The sequence below is a fragment of the Pelophylax lessonae genome (assembly GCF_965119305.1).
Source record: "Pelophylax lessonae genome assembly, chromosome: 4".
Lineage (NCBI taxonomy): Eukaryota > Metazoa > Chordata > Amphibia > Anura > Ranidae > Pelophylax > Pelophylax lessonae.
The window spans coordinates 491478828-491501686 of record NC_138771.1 but is presented as its reverse complement, the minus strand read 5'-3'; the positions used below and the strand labels follow the sequence as shown (position 1 = coordinate 491501686).

Genomic DNA, 22859 nt, shown 5'->3' with positions numbered 1-22859 from the left:
ATCTGCAGAGCTGAATAGAGGAGGCGGGACGCAGGTGCGACCGTGTAATAAATGCAGGACTTTAGCGACTCCTTCTGTTTTATTATCTTTACTAATTATCGTATTATTTACCCTTAGGATTTCATTACATTTAGTATTTCTTATTTTGCATTATAGAAATACTAAATGTCATGAAATCCGAAGGATAAATAATACGATAATTACTAAAGATAATAAAACAGGGAGTCGCTTAAGCCCTGCATATATTACACGGCCACACCTCCGTCCCGCCTCCTCCACCAGCTCTGCATATGTGCCTCCGTCCCGTCGCACCTCAGCCCCGCCTTCTCTCAATCAGCTGTCCGTTCTCTGTTATAATTTTGCCAAACCTCGAAAAATGTCTTCTGCGCATGCGCACGGACGACTCCTATCAACTGTTTTGTTACGCTCTGTACCCGGAAGTGACGAGGTCCGATTTTTTCACGGGTCCGACAAAATTTTAGAACAGTTGCACTGTGCGGCAACCCTGATTGGGGGAATTAACCCTCTACTGGGGCACAGTGACACCTGGTGGACTACTGGAGGAAATACACATTAATATTATTATTATCATTACTGCAACCAAGGTAATTAATGTTACTGCAATTTATAATAATTATTATTATTATCTGAATATAAATCTTTTTAGTCCAAAAACATGAAGGAAATAGGTATGTCGCAAAAAAAAAAAAAAAAGTGCAGTCTGGGAGGAGTTATCACACATTTTAGATCACATTCCCACTATGAAAATCTCTATTGTGATAGACATGCTCAATGACAGCCCAATGTACACTATATACATGCAATAAAAGGGAAACTAAACTGTATATGAGCCTGTGGCATAAATCATATTATATATGGGTACAATGAGGGAACAAAAATGTATTATATTGTAGGTTACCAAACCTTATATATGGTTGTATTAGTTTTCATTTTTCACCTGGTAATCCTGCCAGTGTTTGGGCTACAGGACACCTCCCCTTCCCTCGACATACCAAAGAGGGAGGTGATTTGTAGTTCATAGCGGTGTATTTGGCAGGGCTGATAACATGCATGAGATAAGACAGCAGATCGCGCAAGAAGTTGCAAGCTCACTAGATTCCTGGCAGGATCAAACTGATGTTTTCATAAATGTTTTCAATTGAATATGTAAAAGACCATAGGGACCAAATATTTGTTGGGGTGTATACAAATTTTAATATAAACACACTATTTTACCAAAAGTATTGGGACGCCTGCTTACACGTGCATGAACTTTGATGGCATCCCAGTCTTAGTCTGTAGGGTTCAATATTGAGTTGGCCCACCCTTTGCAGCTATACCAGCTTCAACTCTTCTGGGAAGACTCTCCACAAGGTTTAGGAGTGTGTCTATGGGAATGTTTCACCATTCTTCCAGAAGCGCATTTGTGAGGTCAGGCACTGATGTGGACGAGAAGGCCTGCCTTGCAGTCTCTGCTTTAATTAATCCCAAAGGTGTTCTATCTGGTTGAGGTCAGGACTCTGTGCAGGCCAGTCAAGTTCCTCCACCCCAAACTCGCTCATCCATGTCTTTTTGGACCTTGCTTTGTACACAGGAAGGGGCCATCTCCAAACTGTTCCCACAAGGTTGTGAGCATAAAATTGTCCAAAATGTCTTGGTATGCTGACACTTAAGAGTTCCTTTCACTGGAACTAAGGGGCCAAGCTCAGACCCTGAGAAACATCCCCCGTACCATAATCCACCCTCCACCATATGATTTGGACCAGTGCACAAAGCAAGGTCCATAAACACATGGATGAGCAAGTTTGGGGTGGAGGAACTTGACTGGCCTGCACCTCAAACTCATAGAACACCTTTGGGATGAATTAGAGCGGAGACTGCGAGCCAGGCCTTCTCGTCCAACATCAATCCCTGACCTCACAAATGCACTTCTGAAAGAATGATCAAACATTCCCATAGACACACTCCTAAACCTTGTGGACAGCCTTCCCAGAAGAGCTGAAGCTGTTATAGCTGCAAAGGGAGGGCCAACTCAATATTGAACCCTACGGACTAAGATTGGGATGCCATTAAAGTTCATGTGTGTGTAAGCAGGCGTCCCAATACTTTAATAAGGTAAGTATAACATGTTTATTATTATTAATTGAAAAAACCCAAACCTTTACAATCCCTTTGATTGTAAACAATCACCTTGTAAAACAACTAATTTAGTTGAAAATAGAAATAAAAGGCAAAACATTTGTGTATAGATATAAAAATACATTATAAATACCTTTTTTCCCTTTTTAATAAGTGATCATATTCTCTCTGTTTTCAGCTGCATAAGAGCTGGGGGGAGGAGAAGCAGCAGTACACTGAGCTTCCCAGTGAAAGACTGTGCAGCAGGGGCGTGTCAGGACAGGTCTTATCATTGGAGAACAGGCTGAGTTCTTAAAGCGGAGTTCCGGGCACAGAAGTCATTTTTTACTAAGCATACCCCCGGGACAGTCAGGGCTAGCACATTCCACAATGGCTAGCCTCTGATCTGTCCCGGTTCGCACTTACCTTTTAGAAGAAATACTTACTTAGAAAATTTCTTCCACAGCGTTTCCATCTCTCTTGTGGGCAGCTGAAGCCGGCGCGGTCCTCTTCTGTGTCTTCTTCCGCGTCTTCTTGTCCCAGAATGCGCCTGCACCGGCCCCTCTCGTCACTTCCGGTGCGGCGCTGCATTCCTCCACAGCTTCTGGGCATGGCCAGAAGCTGTTTAGCAGGGGAATGCGGCGTCGCCCGGAAATGACGAGCAGGGCCGGTGCCGTCGCATTGATTCCTGGGAGCTATGACGTTCAGCTCCCAGGAATCATAGCGAGACAGGAAGTGACGGGGTGAGCTGTGGCTCCGAGGGAGGAAGTACTCTGAGGTGAGTATCTTCGATCTTCAATTGCAAGGTAAGTAAACAAAAAAAAAAAAAATAACTATCCAATTCCTTTTCAGGTGAGGTCTACCTAGCGGAGGGACACAAAAAAAAAATATCGTTTTTGTGCCCGGAACTCCGCTTTAACACAGCTAGAGAACTGACCACGTTGTGCTCTCCTGCTTAGTGTGGTCAGTTTTCAATAGGAAAGCAGAGGGACTGGCAGGAACACCAGGAATTTCACATAAAGGAAGCAATACTAAGAGAACAGGGTACTGTCTTATACAAGTGCATGGTAAAGCAGTCACATATCAGGAATCTAAAGTGTTGGGGTAACAAACGCTTTAATACATTCCACAAGGGGTAGACCCTGTTCTGATCAGCAGGAGGTCTGATCACAGATCCCCTGCTATTTGGAGCACAGTGGGCAGATGACACTTTTGTGTCTGCTCAGTTTCTGCAGAGCAGAAAAGGACAGAGCCTGCTCTGCTCTATGGGTGGTCAAATATAAATGGACTCCTCCATGTAGGGGGATCGGATTGGAAGTAATTGGGTGTAAATGGACCGCAGAGAAAGGCCAGATCCCCTTTTGTTTGTTTTTAGCGGACCAGATCCATAGTCAGTTTTGCCCCATACACACGTGCAGATTATCTGCAGACTTTTGTCTGCAGACTTACCTTTTCTATGTAGTGCAAGGGCCTGCCGGATTGCATACAAATTGAAAGTGTTTAGGTTTGACCTCATATTATATGGTTTTGGTAAGTCTGCAGACAAAAGTCTTCAGATAATCTGCACGTGTGTATGGGGCATTTCTCCCTGCCGATCCATAGGGGTGAATGGACTGTTCGATCAGGTCCACCTGAAAAACTCACAGGCAAACCTGATCGGAGCAGTCATGTGAAAGGGGCCTTAAGGTAAAAATCCTTTCAGCAGCCGTTTCTTCCCCCTTCCCTTAATACTTACCTGAGTCCTGTGTTGATCCAGCACTGTGCCCATCTGCAGGTCTTCTCACCTTCACTCCCCTGTCTCACAGGCTTGGCTCAGAGCAGCGGGAGCCATTGGCTCCTGCTGCTTTCAATCAAAACCACTGACGGGGTGGGGGGTCAGCAGGGCTGTGTGAATCTATGGACACACACAGCCCCAGCTGAGGAGCAAAGCTGCAGGTGTACCGCCATAGGAGAAGAGGAGGTGTCCGGATCGTCAGCATAGAACGGTTTTATTAGAACCCTCATAAGAGGAGGTTCAAGGCTGCTCTGTGCAATACCAGTGCACAGAGGAGATGAGTATACCATGTTTGTTATTTTAGGAAAACAAAATGTTTAACTTCACAACCACTTTAGAGTGGTTCTAAAGTCAATTTTATTTTTTTATTTATTTTTTTTTTGCTTTATTGCGGTTTCTGCATTAAGGTAAAAAAAGAAAAAAAGCGTCACTAACTATTCTGCCAACAATTACCTGACTCCTCTCACCGATCCAGGGTTGTACAGGCTGCAGCACCACTCCTTCTTGCTTTCACAGGAGACAATGAGTGAATTCTCCTTCCCTATTGACTCCAATACATTTTCACCAAAACGGCAAAACAGCTAGAATTCTCTAAAATTTTGGTGAGTGAAGTGAAAATTCCCAACTTCGTTCATCCCTAATAAGAATTAACAAAAGAACAATCAAGTTAGTTGGAGTAGTATTACATTACCTGTAATTGTATTACCCCAGGACTGAGGGAATCAAACTCTTCTTTGCAGCTCTGACAGTCTCTTGTTTCTGTGGCTGGGGAAGAAGCTAATGGAGCTCTGACAGTCTCTTATTTCAAGGCCACTGTGAGGTACTGAGGCAGCTCACAGTTCCCACAGCCTGGATGTGAGGATGTAGCTTATTTCATCAAGGGCAGTGAATGACTTACTAGTCACACTGCATCCTGTTATCACTTATTTTAACCACTTCAGCTCCGGAAGATTTTACCCCCTTAATGACCAGGCCATTTTTTGCGATACGGCACTGCGTTATTTTAACTGATAATTGCGCGGTCGTGCGACGCTGTACTTAAATACAATTGATTTCTTTTTTTCTCCCCCACAAATAGAGCTTTCTTTTGGTGGTATTTGATCAACTCTGCGGTTTTTATTTTTTGTGCTATAAACAAAAAAAGAGCGACAATTTTGAAAAAAACAAACAAACAATATTTTTTACTTTCTGCTATAAAAGATTCCCGATAAAAAAAAATAGAAAATCTAAATTTTTCATCATTTAGGCCAATAAGTATTCTGCTACATACCGTATTTTTTGGTTAAAAAAAAAATCCCAATCAGTGTATTTTGATTGGTTTGCGCAAAAGTTATAGCGTCTACAAACCATGGGATAGATTTTAGTATTTTTAATTGTTTTTACTAGTAATGGCGGCGATCAGCGATTTTTAGCGGGACTGCGACATTGATAAATCTGACACTTTTGGGGGACCAGTGACACCAATACAGTGATCAGTGCTAAAAAAAAATGCACATTTACTGTATAAATGACACTGGCAGGGAAGGGGTTAACACTAGGGGTGATCAAGGGGTTACGTGTGCTCCTAGGGAGTGCTTTCTAACTGTGTGGGGGATGTGTGTGCCAGAGGAAAAGATCTCACTCTTCCTCTGTGACAGAACAGCGGTCTGCCTTATTTACATAGGCAGACGGCCATTCTTTCATTCTCCTGCACGATTGTGGGTGGCCGGCGGCCATCACGGCGGCTGGACCCGCTGATTGGCTGTGATTAGACGTGCGCCCCCCCCCCCGAACCACTGCATATAGGTACGTGATTTTGCGCAGCCGGGCCCGCCCTGCTGCAGTATATATGCGGTGGGTGGTCCGGAAGTATTTAATTAATGGATCACATTGTGCTCAGTGTGCCCTAAATTCTTGAAATTTTTTTTGGAGGAATACCAGATGGAACGGAATGAGAAGATGCAGAGCTCCTCTTTACAACTGCACTCTGCGCACAAAAACTTTAACCACAGGTATGCAGTGGTGTATTTTGGTTTTGTGCTGGCCTAGGCAAGACTAAAATTGGGCGCCCCCCTTCCCCTTCCTAAGTAAATTTGTCCCACTCCTTCCTTTTTAACGGATGTGACTCCCTCCAAAATTGAAGAACTACAAGTCCCAGCATGAACCCCTGAGATCTCAGGAGAGGGGGGGGTGAGAGGGGAAGGGAGAGAGAGAAGGGGGTGGGTGAGGGAGGGAGAGAGGGGGGATGAGAGAGAGAGAGAGAGAGAGGGGGGATGAGAGAGGGGATAAAAGAGGCTGAGAGGGGGTGAGAGAGAGGGGGGGGGTAAGAGAAAGAGGGGATAAGAAAGGCTGAGAAGGGGGGTGAGAGAGGGGGGAGAGAGAGAGAGGGGGAGAGGGGGGGAGAGAGGGGGAGAGAGAGAGAGGGGGATGAGTGAAAGAAAGCCAGAGGGAGGGGTGAGAGAGAGGAGGGGTTGAGAGAGAAAGAGGCGGGAGTGAGAGAGAGAGAGAGAGAGAGAAAAAGGGGGAGTGAGAGACAGAAAGAGAGAGAGAGAGAGAGGGGGGTGAGTGAGAGAGAGGAGGGGGGGTGAGAGTGAGAGAGAGAGGGGGGTTGAGAGAGGAGGCTTTAGCAACCAGTGGCCAATAGAGTCTCAGGTGGAGGGGGGGGGGGCTTCTTTTTTGCTGCCCCCTTGCAAAGTGCTGCCCTAGGCCTGGGCCTTGTCGGCCTAGGCCAAAATACAGCACTGCAGGTATGTCCTTTCATGCAATTGGTCTGGTGCGCACATGCGTGTCGCCGGCGACCAGCTCCTGCTGTGATTGGACACAGCGTGAGCCAATCAGCAGGTCCAGAGAACCCAATATCCACCAGGAACCCAGAGATTGTTCCCGAGAGAGGCAGAATGGTGGTCTGCCTATGTAAATAGGGCAAATCGCCGTTCTGTGAGAGGGAAGATGAGGATCTTGTGTTTCTGCTAAGCAAGAACACGAATCTCTGTCTTCCTACAGTTGAAGCATCTCCCCACACAGTTAGTAACCACTCCCAGGGAACACATTTACCCCTATGATCCCCCCGGATGTTAACCCCTTCCCTGCCAGTGTCATTAGTACAGTGACAGTGCATTTTTTTTTAGCACTGATCACTGTATTGGTGTCACTGGTCTCCAAAAAGTGTCACGGGGGGCCGGATTTAAAGAAACTGCAGCTTCAAACATCTATGACGTGTTTCAGTTTCGCCGCGTTCAAATCAATTAACTGGCGCTGCGGCGAATTGGCTAGTGAAACAGCAATAATGAATTCCGCCGTCAGCGGGATTCACTTACGATCGCGGCTTCGCCAATTCGCAAACTTATGTCTTCGTGCTTATAGCAGTTTCACATAGCGATGTGGGCTAGTGGATTAGTGCACACATCACACGTCTGTAATTCATCTCCCTCTGCTGTAGGTTCGAGGCTTACCATCTCTACCTACTTTTTTTATTTTCTTTTTTTGTTTATATTGCTAAAATGTAACGGATTACATCATATATATTGCTAAATAATGTTACACTCAGAAGCGCTTGCAAGCTTACACCATTTTAAGTGTTTTTTTGATCTTGTCTGTGTGTCGAATCGATCTTATGATGGAAAGTACCAAAGGCAAGTGACCAAACCCCTACCCTACTTCAGGGCAAGATGAAACCTCACAATTTTACCATGGTCTTCTTCCCACATTCCATACAATGTTTAGTTCTTTAGCTATATGTGCTTTTTAGCCTTAACACACTCCTTTTTTTCCACCATACAGCTTTATTCTGCACAATAGCTAAGTGCTTTGCAACTTCACTGCAGTTAACAACGTCATGGGTTCAAATCACATCACTACACTTGGGATCTCTTTTCACTCTCATTTTTTTTAACAGTTTTTTTTAACTATCTTGAATTTGGGGGGGGGGGGGGGGGTGTCCTACCCAAATTTCAAGCACATCAATGGAAACAACACAATTTTGATTTTATGAGTGTGGTCCTAGTTTTATCGAGATGCAATTCTTTACATATTTACCATGGTTCTTACAATTTCTTGACCAATAAACATAGGTGTCTGATATTGGACTCTCTCCATATTTCAACAACACAGACCCTCATAGTCCAACACTACATTTGCCTCACACCTCAACACAACACTGTCACATCCCTACTCTACATTACAACCCCTCACATCACCAGTACAAGCAGCATGCAAAGTGCAAAACTCCGGCCTTGGCAGCTTAATGGGCCATACACTAACAATTTGTCTAGACTTTTTCCTGTAGACTTAACCAAACCATATAATATAAGCTCAAACCTCAACACTTTCAATTTGGATGCAATCAGGCAGGCCCTTGCACTACATAGAAAATGTCAATCTGAAGGATAAAGTCTTCTCTAAATCTTACAGTGTGGATGGCCCTTTTGTCTGTAGGCACCCACACAAAACAAAAAAACACATGTTCAATTCTAAAGTCTTTATTTATTTGAGAATGACAGCCGAAGGAGGGATGCAGCAAAATAATATTGTCACTCTCCAGTCCGTGTGCCTTTACAGCGCCAGACCACGATCTTTGCTCCATGGCTACGGGATTCTGATGTCTTCCACAACTTCAGGCAGAGTTCAGAATCCATTCTGCACCTCTACCAGCTCATAGGGGACAGGTTGCTGGTCAGCTTCCAAGCCACTTTCGAAGTTCCAGGGTGTTCATGTTGGTCATTGGCCATGTGCCTTACCAAATATCCACTGACCACAAAAGAAAATGAGTGGAGTCCATCAAGGTGGGTTTCTACCACCTACACCCGCAAGCAGTACCACTCCTGGAAAAATAAAACAAAGGATAAGACATTTCATTATGAAAATCACATCTTAATGCCTGTTTGCTTCATTCTGAACTTCATTTAATTTCGACATCACGAGTGAAATAACACATTTTATGCCAACTTACACAAACCAGAAATCATTAATGTAAACATTTGAATACACACCTGTGACGCCAGACAGCCCATCACCACAGGCTTCCCATGGTACGTGCCATGATTCCAAGATGTTGATGTTCTGGAAAATTACAACACCATAAGATACCAAGCAGCCGTTCATGTTATCAATAACTACACAGGTGGCATAGACACAAATAAACACCTGCCAGCTCTTCTCAGCCCTTTACACTATTCACAATACCAACATGTTTATGGTTAGAGGTGCATGTTTTTGCTCAAGTAACACAATTTTACCAATGTTGACTACACTTTATCTACAATGGCAAGTGTCATTGGCAGATGATAATCACCCTCTGTCTCCCTGTGAGTGGCACCTCTGCTAACTAGCTAATTAATACACATGCCCTATCTTGACCGGTTACAGTACTTACATGTAAAGTGGCTAGCAACCAGGGTATTCCGGGTGGCCATACCGGCAGCGGTGCTCCGCCGCCTGGGGGCCGCCGGCTGACGGACCTCTGGCTCCCTCTCCTCCGTCAGCTCCCAAGAATCATCCCGGGCAACGCACATGTTGTGCAACACGCAGCACGCCAGGATGATCTTGGAAGCCTTTGTAGGAGAGTACAGGAGTTCACCCCCAGGCCGGGCCAAGCAGAGAAACCGGGACTTGAGAAGACCTATGGTCAACTCAATGATACTCCGGCTTCTCCGCAAGGCCCTGTTGTAATTCCTCTCTGCTGGGCCCTGGGGGTACCTGATTGGAGCCATCAGCCACGTCAGCTGCGGGTAACCAGCATCCCCTGAAAAATAAGAAAAATATACATTAGTTCTTCCTATCATGTGACTTTAGATGACTCCTCAAAATGGGAGACAATTAGGCATTTTACTAAACAACCTGCTCGTCTGTTTGCAAAAAATCATATGAAACATCTCAACTCTGTCTAACTGCCTAAATCACTAATACAAATGGGAAAAAGGACACACAAAGTGGTGGGTTTCTCTTGCAAGTTCCAACTTGGCCCCTATTTTGTTCCTATTACATTAGCCTAGGTCTTACTTCTGGAATATATCTGCAACTAGAGTGAGGAAACCAATATTGACTCACTTATGCAAAGTACTTTGGGGATATGGCAATACCATTGGAATCATTTGTAGGTTTTCTTTGGGTGGCTAGAGGACACCATTTACACATTGGTTAACCACCTTCATTGGACTCAAAGACAACTTTGCAAATCTTTCTTTTGTGAGCTGCTAAGCTGCTGATCTGGTTGTGTGTGAACAGCCTGACAACTCCTAACACATCCATTTTAGGTAGGCTTTGCTTAAATCAGGGTGTACACCGATGTAGCTTATTCCTATGTCTATGTAATCTTACAGTTTATGTTGTTAAGACAAAATACTTTACCAATAAGCCACCCTTCGGGCATTTGTCCACTTTCAAACACCTCGTACAGAGTACTTGTTCTTAACATACTGGAATCATGGCACGACCCTGGGTGACCAGTGTTGACACTCATGATGCGCTGTTTGGCGTCACACACTAATTGGACGTTCACAGAGTGGTACTGCTTGCGGTTCCGGTACTCACTTTCGTGGCTCCTTGGTGGCCTAATGGCTATGTGGGTGCCATCGATTGCCCCTAGGATTTGCGGCATGTGTGCCCGCAGGTAGAAACCCAACTTGACTTCATTCCACTCATTTTCATTCTGTGGCCAGTGGATAAAATTGGGCACTATATCCACTATGGCATTAATGACCAACATGAACACCCTTGAAACTGTGGGCTGGCTAATGCCCATGATACTTCCCGAAGTGGCTTGGAAGCTGCCACGCCCTAAAATATACAAAGTGGCCAGCAATCTGGCCATGCCGGGCACCGCATGGCCGCGCTGTGTGTCCGGGTCAATTTTGTCTGCTATGAGCTGGTAGAGGTGTAGAATAGTTCCTCGCTCGAGCCGGAACTTCCTCCTGACATCAGAATCCCGCAGCTTGTCCAAATAGATCCTTGGAGCAAAAATGCGTGGCTGGCGAGGTAAGGGCACACGGACTGGAGGTGCTGCTGCTGGAGGTGCTGCTGCTGCTGCTGCAGCTTCCCCACCTTCTGCTGCAGCTTCCCCACCTTCTGCTGCCTCCTGTGCCAGGGCCTCCTCAAACAAGGCACCGATAAATGCCAGCATTGCACCATCTAATGCGTCTGGGATATCGTCCTCCATTTTGAACGCGCAAATTCGCGAATGCGCAGATATATATAGAAACGGCCGCTAATTATCACACCTGTGAGCCAGCTATAAAAGGAGCACATGGCCAATATGGCTGCTGGATGTTATAGATCGATGTTTCTTATGTGCTAGCAAGACCCTGTGACCCACAACCTACATTATCTGGAGGTAAGACAATTGTATCTCTCTCTCCCAAAAAAAAGGAAGGAGAGAATTTGTACTTATCTTGGGTGTGCTTAAGTTGTCTATGGTGAATCCCCTCCAACCCACAATAGCTTGGGAACCCCTCAAGTGTCTTTTAATCATTGGCAGTTGGCCCCATGTGCATGTGGTTTGGACATGTGTTTTCTCATGTTTGTTAAAGGTGTGCAGTCTAGATTTGGCATCTAAACCTGCCCCCTTACCTTCCCAGCTTCCAAAGACACCATTTTTGCTTTCCTGATAACTGTAATTTATTATGTGCACGTATGTAGGTCATGCGATTTCTCATGTATGTTTAATGTTTGCAGCCTCCTTTTGCCTATAAAGGATTACACCACCCCCCCTCCACCAAGTCTGTTTGTGCCATTAGGTAAGTGTTTGGAGGGCCTTGTGTGATTTGTACCCATATGCGTTTTCTTATGTGTTTTTTTTTTCCATTTCTTTGCAGCCTCTTCTGCTTTTTTTGCCACCACCACCGTGTTTGTGCCATTAGGTAAGTGTTTGGAGGGCCTCGTGTGATTTGTACCCATATGCGTTTTCTTATTTTATTTTTTAAATTTCTTTGCAACCTCTTCTGCTTTTTTTGCCACCACCACCGTGTTTGTGCCATTAGGTAAGTGTTTGGAGGGCCTCGTGTGATTTGTACCCATATGCGTTTTCTTATGTGTTTTTTTTTTCTATTTCTTTGCAGCCTCTTCTGTTTTTTTTGCCACCACCACCACCACCACCACCACCGTGTTTGTGCCATTAGGTAAGTGTTTGGAGGGCCTCGTGTGATTTGTACCCATATGCGTTTTCTTATGTGTTTTTTTTTTCCATTTCTTTGCAGCCTCTTCTGTTTTTTTTGCCACCACCACCACCACCACCACCACCACCGTGTTTGTGCCATTAGGTAAGTGTTTGGAGGGCCTCGTGTGATTTGTACCCATATGCGTTTTCTTATGTGTTTTTTTTTTCCATTTCTTTGCAGCCTCTTCTGCTCTTTGCCCACTACTACCACCACCACCACCACCACCACCAAGTCTGTTTGTGCCATTAGGTAAGTGTGTTCTGTAACTGTTCACTAATTATACTGTATATGAAGAGCAATCTGCAAATCCTGTTTTTTCTGTTTTCTCTTTTGTCATTTCAGATTTAGGAGTTTGGGGCTCTTTGCTGCTGCTGGACAGCCAGATTCTCTGCCCACCTCGTGCTCCCATGGCCCCACCCACTGGAAGGATGAGAAGGGGCAGGGTGGCCAGGGTGGCCAGGGTGGCCAGGGGGGGCAGGGGGGGCAGGGGGGGCAGGGTGGGCAGATCGTCAGGCTCTGGTGTGAGGGAGGCTCCAGCTGTATCCATGAGGGAGTCCACCATCCCCATCCCGGAGGAGGAAGCCGGGGGAGGTGGTAACACACCAAGTGGACAAGCTGGCTCTTCTGACAGTAGTCCTGGAGCGGGTCCGTCCACCAGAGTCAGCTTGTCCACATTACCCCGGCTTCCCCGTTTCACCCACAATCAGTGCTGTGCCCTGGTCCACGCCTATATGGCCAGATATCAGGCGATACATGGGACCAGGGCCGCGTCTTACTCAGTAACAGAGAAGAACAGATTGTGGGATGAAATCCGGGATGCTGTAAATGCACTGGGTGAAGCACCTCGCCACCGTGACAGTGTGCGGAAGAAGGTCAACGACATCTGTGGGTCCGTTCGGAAGAAGCTAATTGCATGGGCTGCGGAGGGTCTTTATGACCGACAAGGTCGGCTGGATGAACGTGCACGAAGTTCTCTCTGGGATTATCAATTACCTTTCTTGAACATCATAGGACCTGATACCATCTTTACCAGAGAGGACTTAGATTCGGATGCTTTGCACCGAGGTAGGATATTATCTTGGATGTCAATTGTGTGAGTTGTTTGGAAAAGATTAACTACTATCCTATGTGTGACATTAATAGAATGTGATACTTGCCCTTCCAATTGTCCTTTTTTTGTTTTCCCCAACCTGCAATTTGTTAATCTGTAGCACGGATCTCAGCCCCTCCACAGCCCATGCAGCTTGGCGAACCAGACGGACTCACAGGTGTTGACATCAGTGCTGACCCTCCTCCTGGTAGGTCCAATATCATACTGTGCCAAACAATGTAGATGTTTTTTTTTTTCCAAGATAGCTCATATTGCTATGTCCTCTACAGAAGATCCGCAGCAGGGAACACACCCAGTGCAGCTAGGCCTGGAGGAAGGTGTTGGTATGTCTAGCCAAATAATGTTTTTTGGAATCTTATTAACCCCATTAACACACATGTTTTTTCTTATGAAAGAGTGTTGCCTTTTAGATGTTTACCCTGCAAAACACAGTTGACAGCATTAATGGGTGCCGTCATTAGTAGGCAGACCAAGCCTTCTTAACCTTTGGGAGGGTTTAGCAAGTGTCCTATGAGCCCAGGAAAGCACTTTTGAATGTTTGGCCTCAATGCTTCATTCATGAAGCTAGGAGGGCAATCTGGCCATAATCATTACTGACTAAGGTTATGTACTAAACATGTTTTTTTTTTTTGTTTTTCAAAGAACATCAGGCCCCTCTTGACGTTGCAGCTGGAGTTGGATCAGGAGCTGGCGACGATTCTGCATCCAGTGCTGTGGTATGTGATATAAGGGAACAAGGTGCACATGTAACATTTCAATGGTAGCATTGATTTTGGACTAGATGTGGCTTACATTGTGTGTGTTAAATTAGTGCTATGACATTCTGACGATGCACCAGCACAACAAGAGTTCTATCTTGAACATCAGGGAATTATGTTATAATTTGGTGTGCCACTAATGTTCCAAAAACATCCAGGATCTTTAAAGTCCGGCCCGTCTTTGATTTTCCAGGTCCAAATTCATGGGTATCGTTTGGTTGGGTTGTCCTCTAGCCGATTGATGGCAAGATTTTAGACAACATACGTAGATGTATAAAGTCATTGGTGTAGTAACAGATTTACCAAAAGCATAAACAACCTACCACACCAGGGTTAATTGGGAACACCTTCATGTTGAATCTTTTTTGCCTTTGTCAGATTAGTCCTACCAATATAATATGTACCCATTATCAGAAGTGTTGCTAGCTTGGATAATCTTACAATGAACAAGTACTCATTAGAAGCACATCAAACTTTTCAACGTTCTGCTTGGGGTGTTAAGTTGTCAAACTAATCTGAAATATTTAGTCATGATGTTTGATAATGATTTGGTCTATTTCTTCTGCTTTCAGGTAGCCTTAGATGCAGAGGGATTGTCACCTACCCAACTTCGTCCATCTATGCTGGATGTAGCCGAGAGGCTGCTTGATGAGTATCAGGTCCAAAATGAGTTAAGGAGGCGTACTCAGCAATCTACTGAGGCAGTACGTCTGCTCGGGCTCATACAGGAATCTGTAGCAACAATGGTACAGGTTCACCAGGATATGTTACAGGTTCAACAGGATATGCGTAACAGCTTGGTAAGTTTAGCAGACCAGCATCAACGGGATCGGCAAAGTGTTGACACTCAGGTGCTGGCCACACGCCAATGCCTGTTTGGATCTGAAGATGCCCCATTGGCAGAGCCCTCCCAAACATCTCACTCACCTGCCACTGCAGGTTGTGGTAGTGGGAGGGTAATGCCAGTGTTGGCCACTTGTCAGGCAGCTGGGGATGGGACAATTCCTCCTGTAGCCACTCCTAGCACTTCACACTCCGTTCGGACTCCCACACCCCTCAATGAGCAATCCTCCTGCACAACCTCAATGCGCACTGGTTCCACAGTACCCCTTCCACCTGACTACATTCCCTCCACACCTTTATCACTTCACTCCTCCCCAGGCCGTTCTTCTTTTTTGTCACCAATGCGACATGTCGTTTGCCCCCGCACCGTGGACCACAACAACCAATCAACCACCACTCCCCACACATCTTCACAACCCTTGCACCACCAGCAGCATCAAATAGCCTTGGAGCAGCAACGATCCCATCTCATGTTAATGGCACACGTTGCCCAAATTCTTAGGCTGACCCCAGAGCAGATGAGACTATTGGCACAACATCTTCTGTCTGGGACATTTCCAAGGTTCAACACCCTGCATCATCAGCAGCCTCAGACACAAGATATGATCCTAATGGGCCACTTGACCACAACTCTACAGCTAACCCCAGACCAGATGGAACTATTGGCCCACCATTTGATGGCAGGAAACTTAACAGTGCTCACCACACTGCTTCAGGCACCACCACCAACTTGATTTTTTGTTTTTTTGTTTAATTTGGTTTAGTTTTGTTAATGATTGTTACATTGGCCAATTTGTTGGGCCATTTTTTTTTTTAATTTGAGGGTGGCACAATATGATTTATTATAGTGCTTCTTTTGGGGATGAAATAAAATTTTATGCAAAATGATTAGTTTGTGTTTGCTCTTTGGTTTTTTAGGAGTGTTGGTGGCCAAGTAATGGCCCTGGTTAATGTAGGCATTTATACACACGTGCTTCTCTATCTCCAAACATATGATTTCATGTAAATTTAGATAACTCAATGTTCACATAACGACCCAAGAAAAGGTCTCCCTTCAAATGTAGCTTCAAAACAAGTCTCAAGGCTAACATAAACCAAAGCCAACATACTAACAATTACAGACCACACCACTCAACTAAACAAATACAACACAAAAGACATTCGATGTGTACACCAAAAAGAAAACTTGGGTAATAAAATAAATGTTTTAATAACACATGTGGGTGTCTACCAACTGTAGCGTACAAAAAATATATTACAATATATAATAGAATGAACTAAATTGCCAATGTAACATTTGTGTTGCAAAGAGCAACATACTTAAATTTAATTTAGATAAACATTTTAAACATTTTTTATGTTTTGACATCATTTTTTTGAAGGTTTTCACAAAAACAATTCTTTTTTGTAAACATTTGTGGTTTTGTCGGTTGCCATAAAAACAACAAGGCTTTTTTGTAAACATTTGTGGTTTTGTCGGTTGCCATAAAAACAACAATTCTTTTTTGTAAACATTTGTGGTTTTGTCGGTTGCCATAAAAACAACAAGGCTTTTTTGTAAACATTTGTGGTTTTGTCGGTTGCCATAAAAACAACAAGGCTTTTTTGTAAACATTTGTGGTTTTGTCGGTTGCCATAAAAACAACAAGGCTTTTTTGTAAACATTTGTGGTTTTGTCGGTTGCCATAAAAACAACAAGGCTTTTTTGTAAACATTTGTGGTTTTGTCGGTTGCCATAAAAACAACAAGGCTTTTTTGTAAACATTTGTGGTTTTTTCGGTTGCCATAAAAACAACAAGGCTTTTTTGTAAACATTTGTGTTTTTTTCGGTTGCCACAAACAACAAGGCTTTTTTGTAAACATTTGTGGTTTTGTCGTTTGCCATAAAAACAACAAGGCTTTTTTGTAAACATTTGTGGTTTTTTCGGTTGCCATAAAAACAACAAGGCTTTTTTGTAAACATTTGTGGTTTTGTCGGTTGCCATAAAAACAACAAGGCTTTTTTGTAAACATTTGTGTTTTTTTTGTTTGCCAAAAACAAGGCTTTTTTAATTTTTATATTTTTTTTGGTCCCAAAAACGAGGGTTTTTTTTGTTTTTTTTTTATTTTTTTTGGTCCCAAAAAAAAGGGTTTTTTGTTTTTCTTTATTTTTTTTGGTCCCAAAAACGAGGGTTTTTTTTGTTTTTTTTATTTTTTTTTGGTCCCAAAAAAAAGGGTTTTTAATTTTTATATTTTTTTTGGTCCCAAAAACGAGGGTTTTTTTTTTTTTTTGGTCCCAAAAAAAGGGTTTTTTGTTTTTTTTTATTTTTTTTTGGTCCCAAAAACGAGGGTTTTTTTTGTTTTTTTTATTTTTTTTTGGTCCCAAAAAAAAGGGTTTTTAATTTTTATATTTTTTTTGGTCCCAAAAACGAGGGTTTTTTTTGTTTTTTTTATTTTTTTTGGTCCCAAAAAAAAGGGTTTTTAATTTTTATATTTTTTTTGGTCCCAAAAACGAGGGTTTTTTTTTTTTTTTTGGTCCCAAAAAAAAGGGTTTTTTGTTTTTTTTTATTTTTTTTGGTCCCAAAAACGAGGGTTTTTTTTGTTTTTTTTATTTTTTTTGGTCCCAAAAAAAAGGGTTTTTAATTTTTATATTTTTTTTGGTCCCAAAAACGAGGGTTTTTTTTTTTTTTTGGTCCCAAAAACGAGGGTTTTTTTTTTTTTATTTTTTTTGGTCCCAAAAAAAAGGGTTTTTAATTTTTATATTTTTTTTGGTCCCAAAAACGAGGGTTTTTTTTTTTTTTTTTTATTTTTTTTGGTCCCAAAAACGAGGGTTTTTTTTTTTTTTTATTTTTTTTGGTCCCAAAAAAAAGGGTTTTTAATTTTTATATTTTTTTGTTATATTTTTTTTTAGAATGTCGAAATGTGACATTTAAAAAACATTGGAAAATTAACCAAACAAATTAAAAAATAAAAACTAAAATCTTTTTAAGGGTGACACATTCCTCACAAATGGCTCCTGAGGGGCTGGATCCGCCCCATAAGTGTCTTCCAAAACTAATATTCGGTCTATGCACCACGTTACATATTCCAAAAGGACCTCATAGGTGAGGTGGGTGTGTCCTGGGTAGAAAAAGACATGACAATTAGTTTTATGCAAAATGATCCAAACAACGATTGTAATTAATGTGCCTCAACAAATATGCTTAGGAGTCTATTGGTTGGCTTTTATCAACACTCTGAAGCAAATATGCTAAATTGCTGGTGTAAACCTTAAACTCAAACTTTCACAGCAAATTGTTCAAAAGGTTACATAAGATGGCTTGGAATGTTAGTAGCAGTTCCACCAAAGCTAAGTAAAAGGCTTTTCTTCATGTCAACACAAGCAATCATTTAGAAGAATGTAAGGTGTTTTGGGTTCAATTGGTCAACACGATACATGTGCACACATTTATCTCTATCACCATTGGAGTTTGTGTAGCGTTCTCTCTCCCTCTTACTGTCTATAGATTGAACCTGACACATAGTAGAGACTTACCCTTTGGAATTCGGAGGGCCAGTTCTGGACGGAGCAGATGTGTCTGCTCCCCTGATCTCCTTTCCGCCATCCCAGCTGTGTTAAGAGAGAAGAAAAAGTTTATCAACAAATGGACTCACGCTAACTGTAGGTTACGCAGTCATGAAAACGCTCTAACACCCACTCATTACCCCTCCACATTTCCCTGACAGTTAGATTTAGACTTTGATATGGTGGTGATGCAGATTTGTACAGTGCAAGCGTCATTCTACTGGGTGAAGCTTGTAGCGTTAAGGATACGTACTCCCTGCTTTTGTGCTGATTGTGTTTTTCGGATGTTTTTTGTGCCTCAGCCCTGCCTGTTCTAAGTGTTGGAAACATATCATTTTGGGAGGGCTGTGGAAAACTAATCAGGTTAGACTTACACTCTCTAGGTTTTTGGGGACAAGAGAAATAACAATCCTCCTTTTTACATGGCCCCTGTACACACCTCTAGGCACCTCCCTCCTGTTGGTTGACCCCACAGCAGGCAGCTTGCTATGGAGGCACATGAGATGAAGCCAAGCACCCTGTGCCTGTTCAGGCACTAGGCTGTGAGCCAGCCTTGCCCCCCTCCCTTCCGATGGTCTCAATGATTAGGAGTGACAGCATCAGGAGGCAATATTGGCATGCTGTCACCTCAGTTAAGGAGGAGGGGGAGTCTGTTCCAGACAAGTATTAGTGCAAAAATTTGGACAGTAAAAAATGGTCCCAGTAAGTCTTAGGGGGAATATGCACACCTATCACTTGGAATACTAATGCATAGAATGCATTCACATAAAGAACCTGCTGCTTTTAGAGCAACTTGAAGCCTGAGCGGGGACATACACAGTTAGCATTTCTCCACTTACTAAGTAGACACATTACTGGAAAAGCACACAACTTACCATCATCAGTTTTTTTTTGGGCCCCCGAAGTTGATGGCGTGGCTGGCTCGGGAGAAACTGCACAAAAAGAACACAAATTGTGAACTGGAATGTGGTACATTACCGAGGAAGAGTATTTATGAAAGATTGACAAACACACATTTTCAGTGTTGACTAAATCAGGACATGATTAAATTACAATGTCCACAAAAAATTTACAAGTACAAAGCACACCATTTCCAATGTAGAGAAACTAACACCAATTTAGAATAGGGTGGCTTGAGATAACTTACAAAAGATAACATGTCCTGTAAAGCTGCCCAAAACCACCTTTCAAACATGAAGGTTAAGCAAGAGTGTTTCATGACCAACCTTCCTGTCACATATAGCAAAACTACACTTGCTTAGACTCCAACTTAGATTATCCTAGATACACATCATCCTAGCACACACAATTCATGTGAGAATCTAATTTTAGGTACTTACAGACTAGTTCAGGGGAGCCTGGAGTGGGGGAGGATGGGGGAGACCCTACATGGGGGGATGGTGTCCCTTCATGGAGGGATGGCGTCGTATCTCCTAGAAACACAAAGACACAAATACAATCCTTGAACCAAAGCTATTTGATAAAGGCACACAGAAAGTAGTTGGGAAACATTGAAGGTAGTAGTTACTTTGGACTGGGTAAGCAGCGGCCCCTCTTCCCCAGTCCTCCACAACTAACATCCTCAATGTCATCTGCTACATAACCCCAATGGCAAAATATATATATTACAGCCCTTAGATTTCCCAGGACACATTGAACACACAAACACATGTAGAATACTTACTTCCCATTTGAGGAGAGCCCAGGTCCTCATCCGGTTGAGACCAATTGGCCTCTTCTTGGGCACCAATGTGTTCCTGGCCCGGATCCAGGCGACTTGGCCCTGCCTGAGGCTCCTCTCTTGCTGAAGTTACATCAACCACAAAAGAAAACAAAACAAACAATCATTCCTCCAAGTTCGACCTAATACACAACACACCAGCACATCCACATTACTTACAGGGGGCCTGAGAAGGCTGAGCCTCCACATCCTGATCACTGGTTTCTAAAATAAAAGAAAAACATTATATATTATTTATGGACACAAATAGGCAGTAACCTCTCATCATGCTAGCACCATACTCAATGCCCCTACAATTCAGAACATAGAAGTGCACTTACACCAATGAGATGCATTGACCATGTTTTAAAACAGGAGGGCACCATGCAAATTAAGCGGGCGCCTAAGGCCTCACACCTACAGGGGCCTTGCGGCCAGTGGCGGAGCACCAACATTTCGAAGGGCGCAGTCAGGGAAATCTCCCAAGTAAAAGATTGCTTTCAATCCTCGGATCAAAAAGTTGCAGCAGTGTGCTGCAGTCCCTTCACTGCGTCTGCCAGGTGTCTGTTGTCCGCTGACACTTACTCCTCCTTCTCTGACTGGGGATTGGCCGTCTGATCATGTTATCCTAAGATGTGGAGGAATCGGTAGGTGTGTACCTGCACCAGTAGGAAGTGACTGGCCGGTCAACTCACTCTGCTATCATCATTTGTTGCTCTGGGAGGAGAGCTCCGCCCTGGACCCGGAACATACAGGTAACCAGGCCCAGACTTGATATTTTGCAGGCTGGTCATAGATTTGTTGTGTCCACTATGCAAAGGGGTTGAGTTGCCCAAGGGAAGTTGGAAGAGTCTGAAAATGGTTGGTGGAGGAGGAGGAGAAGAAGGCCCTGGGTGGCTGGGGGACAAGGAGAGGGCCCCTGGGTGTTTTCTAGAGGAGGAAAGATCCACAATGACGCCAGAGTCAATTGCCAAGGAAGAGAGTGGAGCTGAGCAAGTCCTGCCTATCTGACCTGAAAGCCAAACATGGTGTAGATGGAGCCCTTTGCCCTACACAATGACAGCACCAGAGGTGGAAGGTGAGTGGTAGCGGGTCTTTGACATTATAGAGCATATGGACTCTGTCCATTATTGGTAGTTTTGTTTGGAGTTGTCCTTTAGATGTTTAACTGTGTTGTTTTTGACCCGAGCTGTGAGGGACTGAGGTATGACAGCCCACTATGCTGAGACTTATAGTGCCCTAGAATGTTGAGGACTGAGGAATCCTTAGTCCCTAACAGAGGGCACTACAAGTCTTAGCATAGCAGGCAGTATTTCCTCATTCCCCTACAGAGAGGATTACAAGTCCAAGCAGGTAGCCTTCTGCAGTGGGACTTGTTGTGCCCTTGACTGTGGTGGACTGAGGAAGGGAAGTGTAAGAGGGTCTCTGTAAGCTCAGATGTATGGGGGAGCTTTGGGGACCACAGAGTTCCCTTTTACACCAGAGTCCCCAGCTTCCCCCCTCAAATAATGGTTCCCAAACTCTCCTTATATCAGAGTCTTCACACTTCCCTCTTACAGTGTAGTAAGTCTGGAGACTCCGATGTAAAGGGGGCTCTGTAAAATGTGATTAGAGATTAGAAATTTCTAACATTTTTATTTTCTACTTACGATCCACAATTTGCAGTTGCTCAAATGGCTCGCTGCCTCTGAATGCATATTGGAGTGTGGCCGTCCTCCTCCTCCCCTTCTTCACCAAAAGCACAAGAGGGTGCCGGCCGTCCACTTTGGCTAGAAGCAGAAGAAAAAAAAGAAACATAAAAAATACGAATGTACATAGTAGTATTAAAGGTTGTGAAGAGACACTTGATGGAGGTAGGAAAGGTAGGAGCGAGAGGGAGGGGGGGGGGGGGGTGTTGGTATTAGTGTTGTTGCATAGCTAAACACATGTCCACCTACCCAAAAAATTGTAACCTATCTGGTCACATGTAATGTATATTTTTACTTACCGGAGATTTGCTCCACAGCCTTTAGCAGGAGCCTGGGTGAGCGCCTTTTGGCATCACTCCAGGCCCGCTGCAGATCCACTATCTCAGGCAGGAACATGAATCTCCGCTGCAGCCTCATCCGGACACGACACATCATCTTGTGCTTTTGGTGAAGATGCGTATTAACTTTATCATACCCCCAGAGGAGGAGGAGCTGTGGAAAGAGCAGTGTATGTTTGAGTCCAAGTATGTCCAAAATAGTACAGTCTTCAAATAACATGCTAGGTCGTCTTTGAGATATTGTAGAACAAAGAATTCCATTTCTGGTGATACATATACATCGATGTCCAAATCTACCTCCATGACATAGGTTGCCCCACACTGGTGATTTCCTCTACATGATATAGCCATTTTCTCAATTGGCCTTTCATGACACACCCAGGGCCGCCATCAGGGGGGGACAGGCAGTCACTGTATTTACAACCTTATTGCTGTCCATTTAGCAGGGTGCAAGTAACTTTACACACATGTAGCATAGGTATCAACTTTTGTCACCATGTTAAAAGGACAGCAGTATGGGTAGCATTACAGTGACTGTTATTAGTCCAGGCTCACTAAACTAGCCAATGCTTGGAAAAGCAAGCCATGCAGATTGCTTTTCAGGTCCCTTTTAACACGAGCTGTCTGATTGGGTGTGGCTGTTAATTTTTGACGCAGACCTGATAAGCCCCTCAATTCTCCTTTATGGAGTGTTATATGTAAATGGGATTGCTTCATTTGAGATGCAGATTTAAACTGTGTATGGCCAGGCTGAAGGTACCCAAGTTGATTGGTCGATCACCTGGAGGACAACGTACAACCAGTCTGTCAGATTTTACACACACTTATCGCTAGCA

At 43.7% G+C, this 22859-nt stretch overlaps 1 protein-coding gene across 3 annotated transcripts in view; it reads right to left on the bottom strand.

Moving 5' to 3' along the window:
• TBXAS1 (thromboxane A synthase 1) overlaps positions 1 to 22859 on the bottom strand; it is a 166699-nt gene that overhangs the window by 106189 nt on the left and 37651 nt on the right. The window contains exon 1 of one of the 3 annotated variants that reach the window (XM_082256149.1): positions 4584 to 4683. The exons of the other annotated variants lie outside the window; for them this stretch is intronic. The gene's annotated coding sequence lies outside the window, so the exon portion shown is untranslated. Of the gene's footprint in view, positions 1 to 4583; positions 4684 to 22859 lie in introns of those variants that run through there. 3 annotated transcript variants of the gene reach the window in all.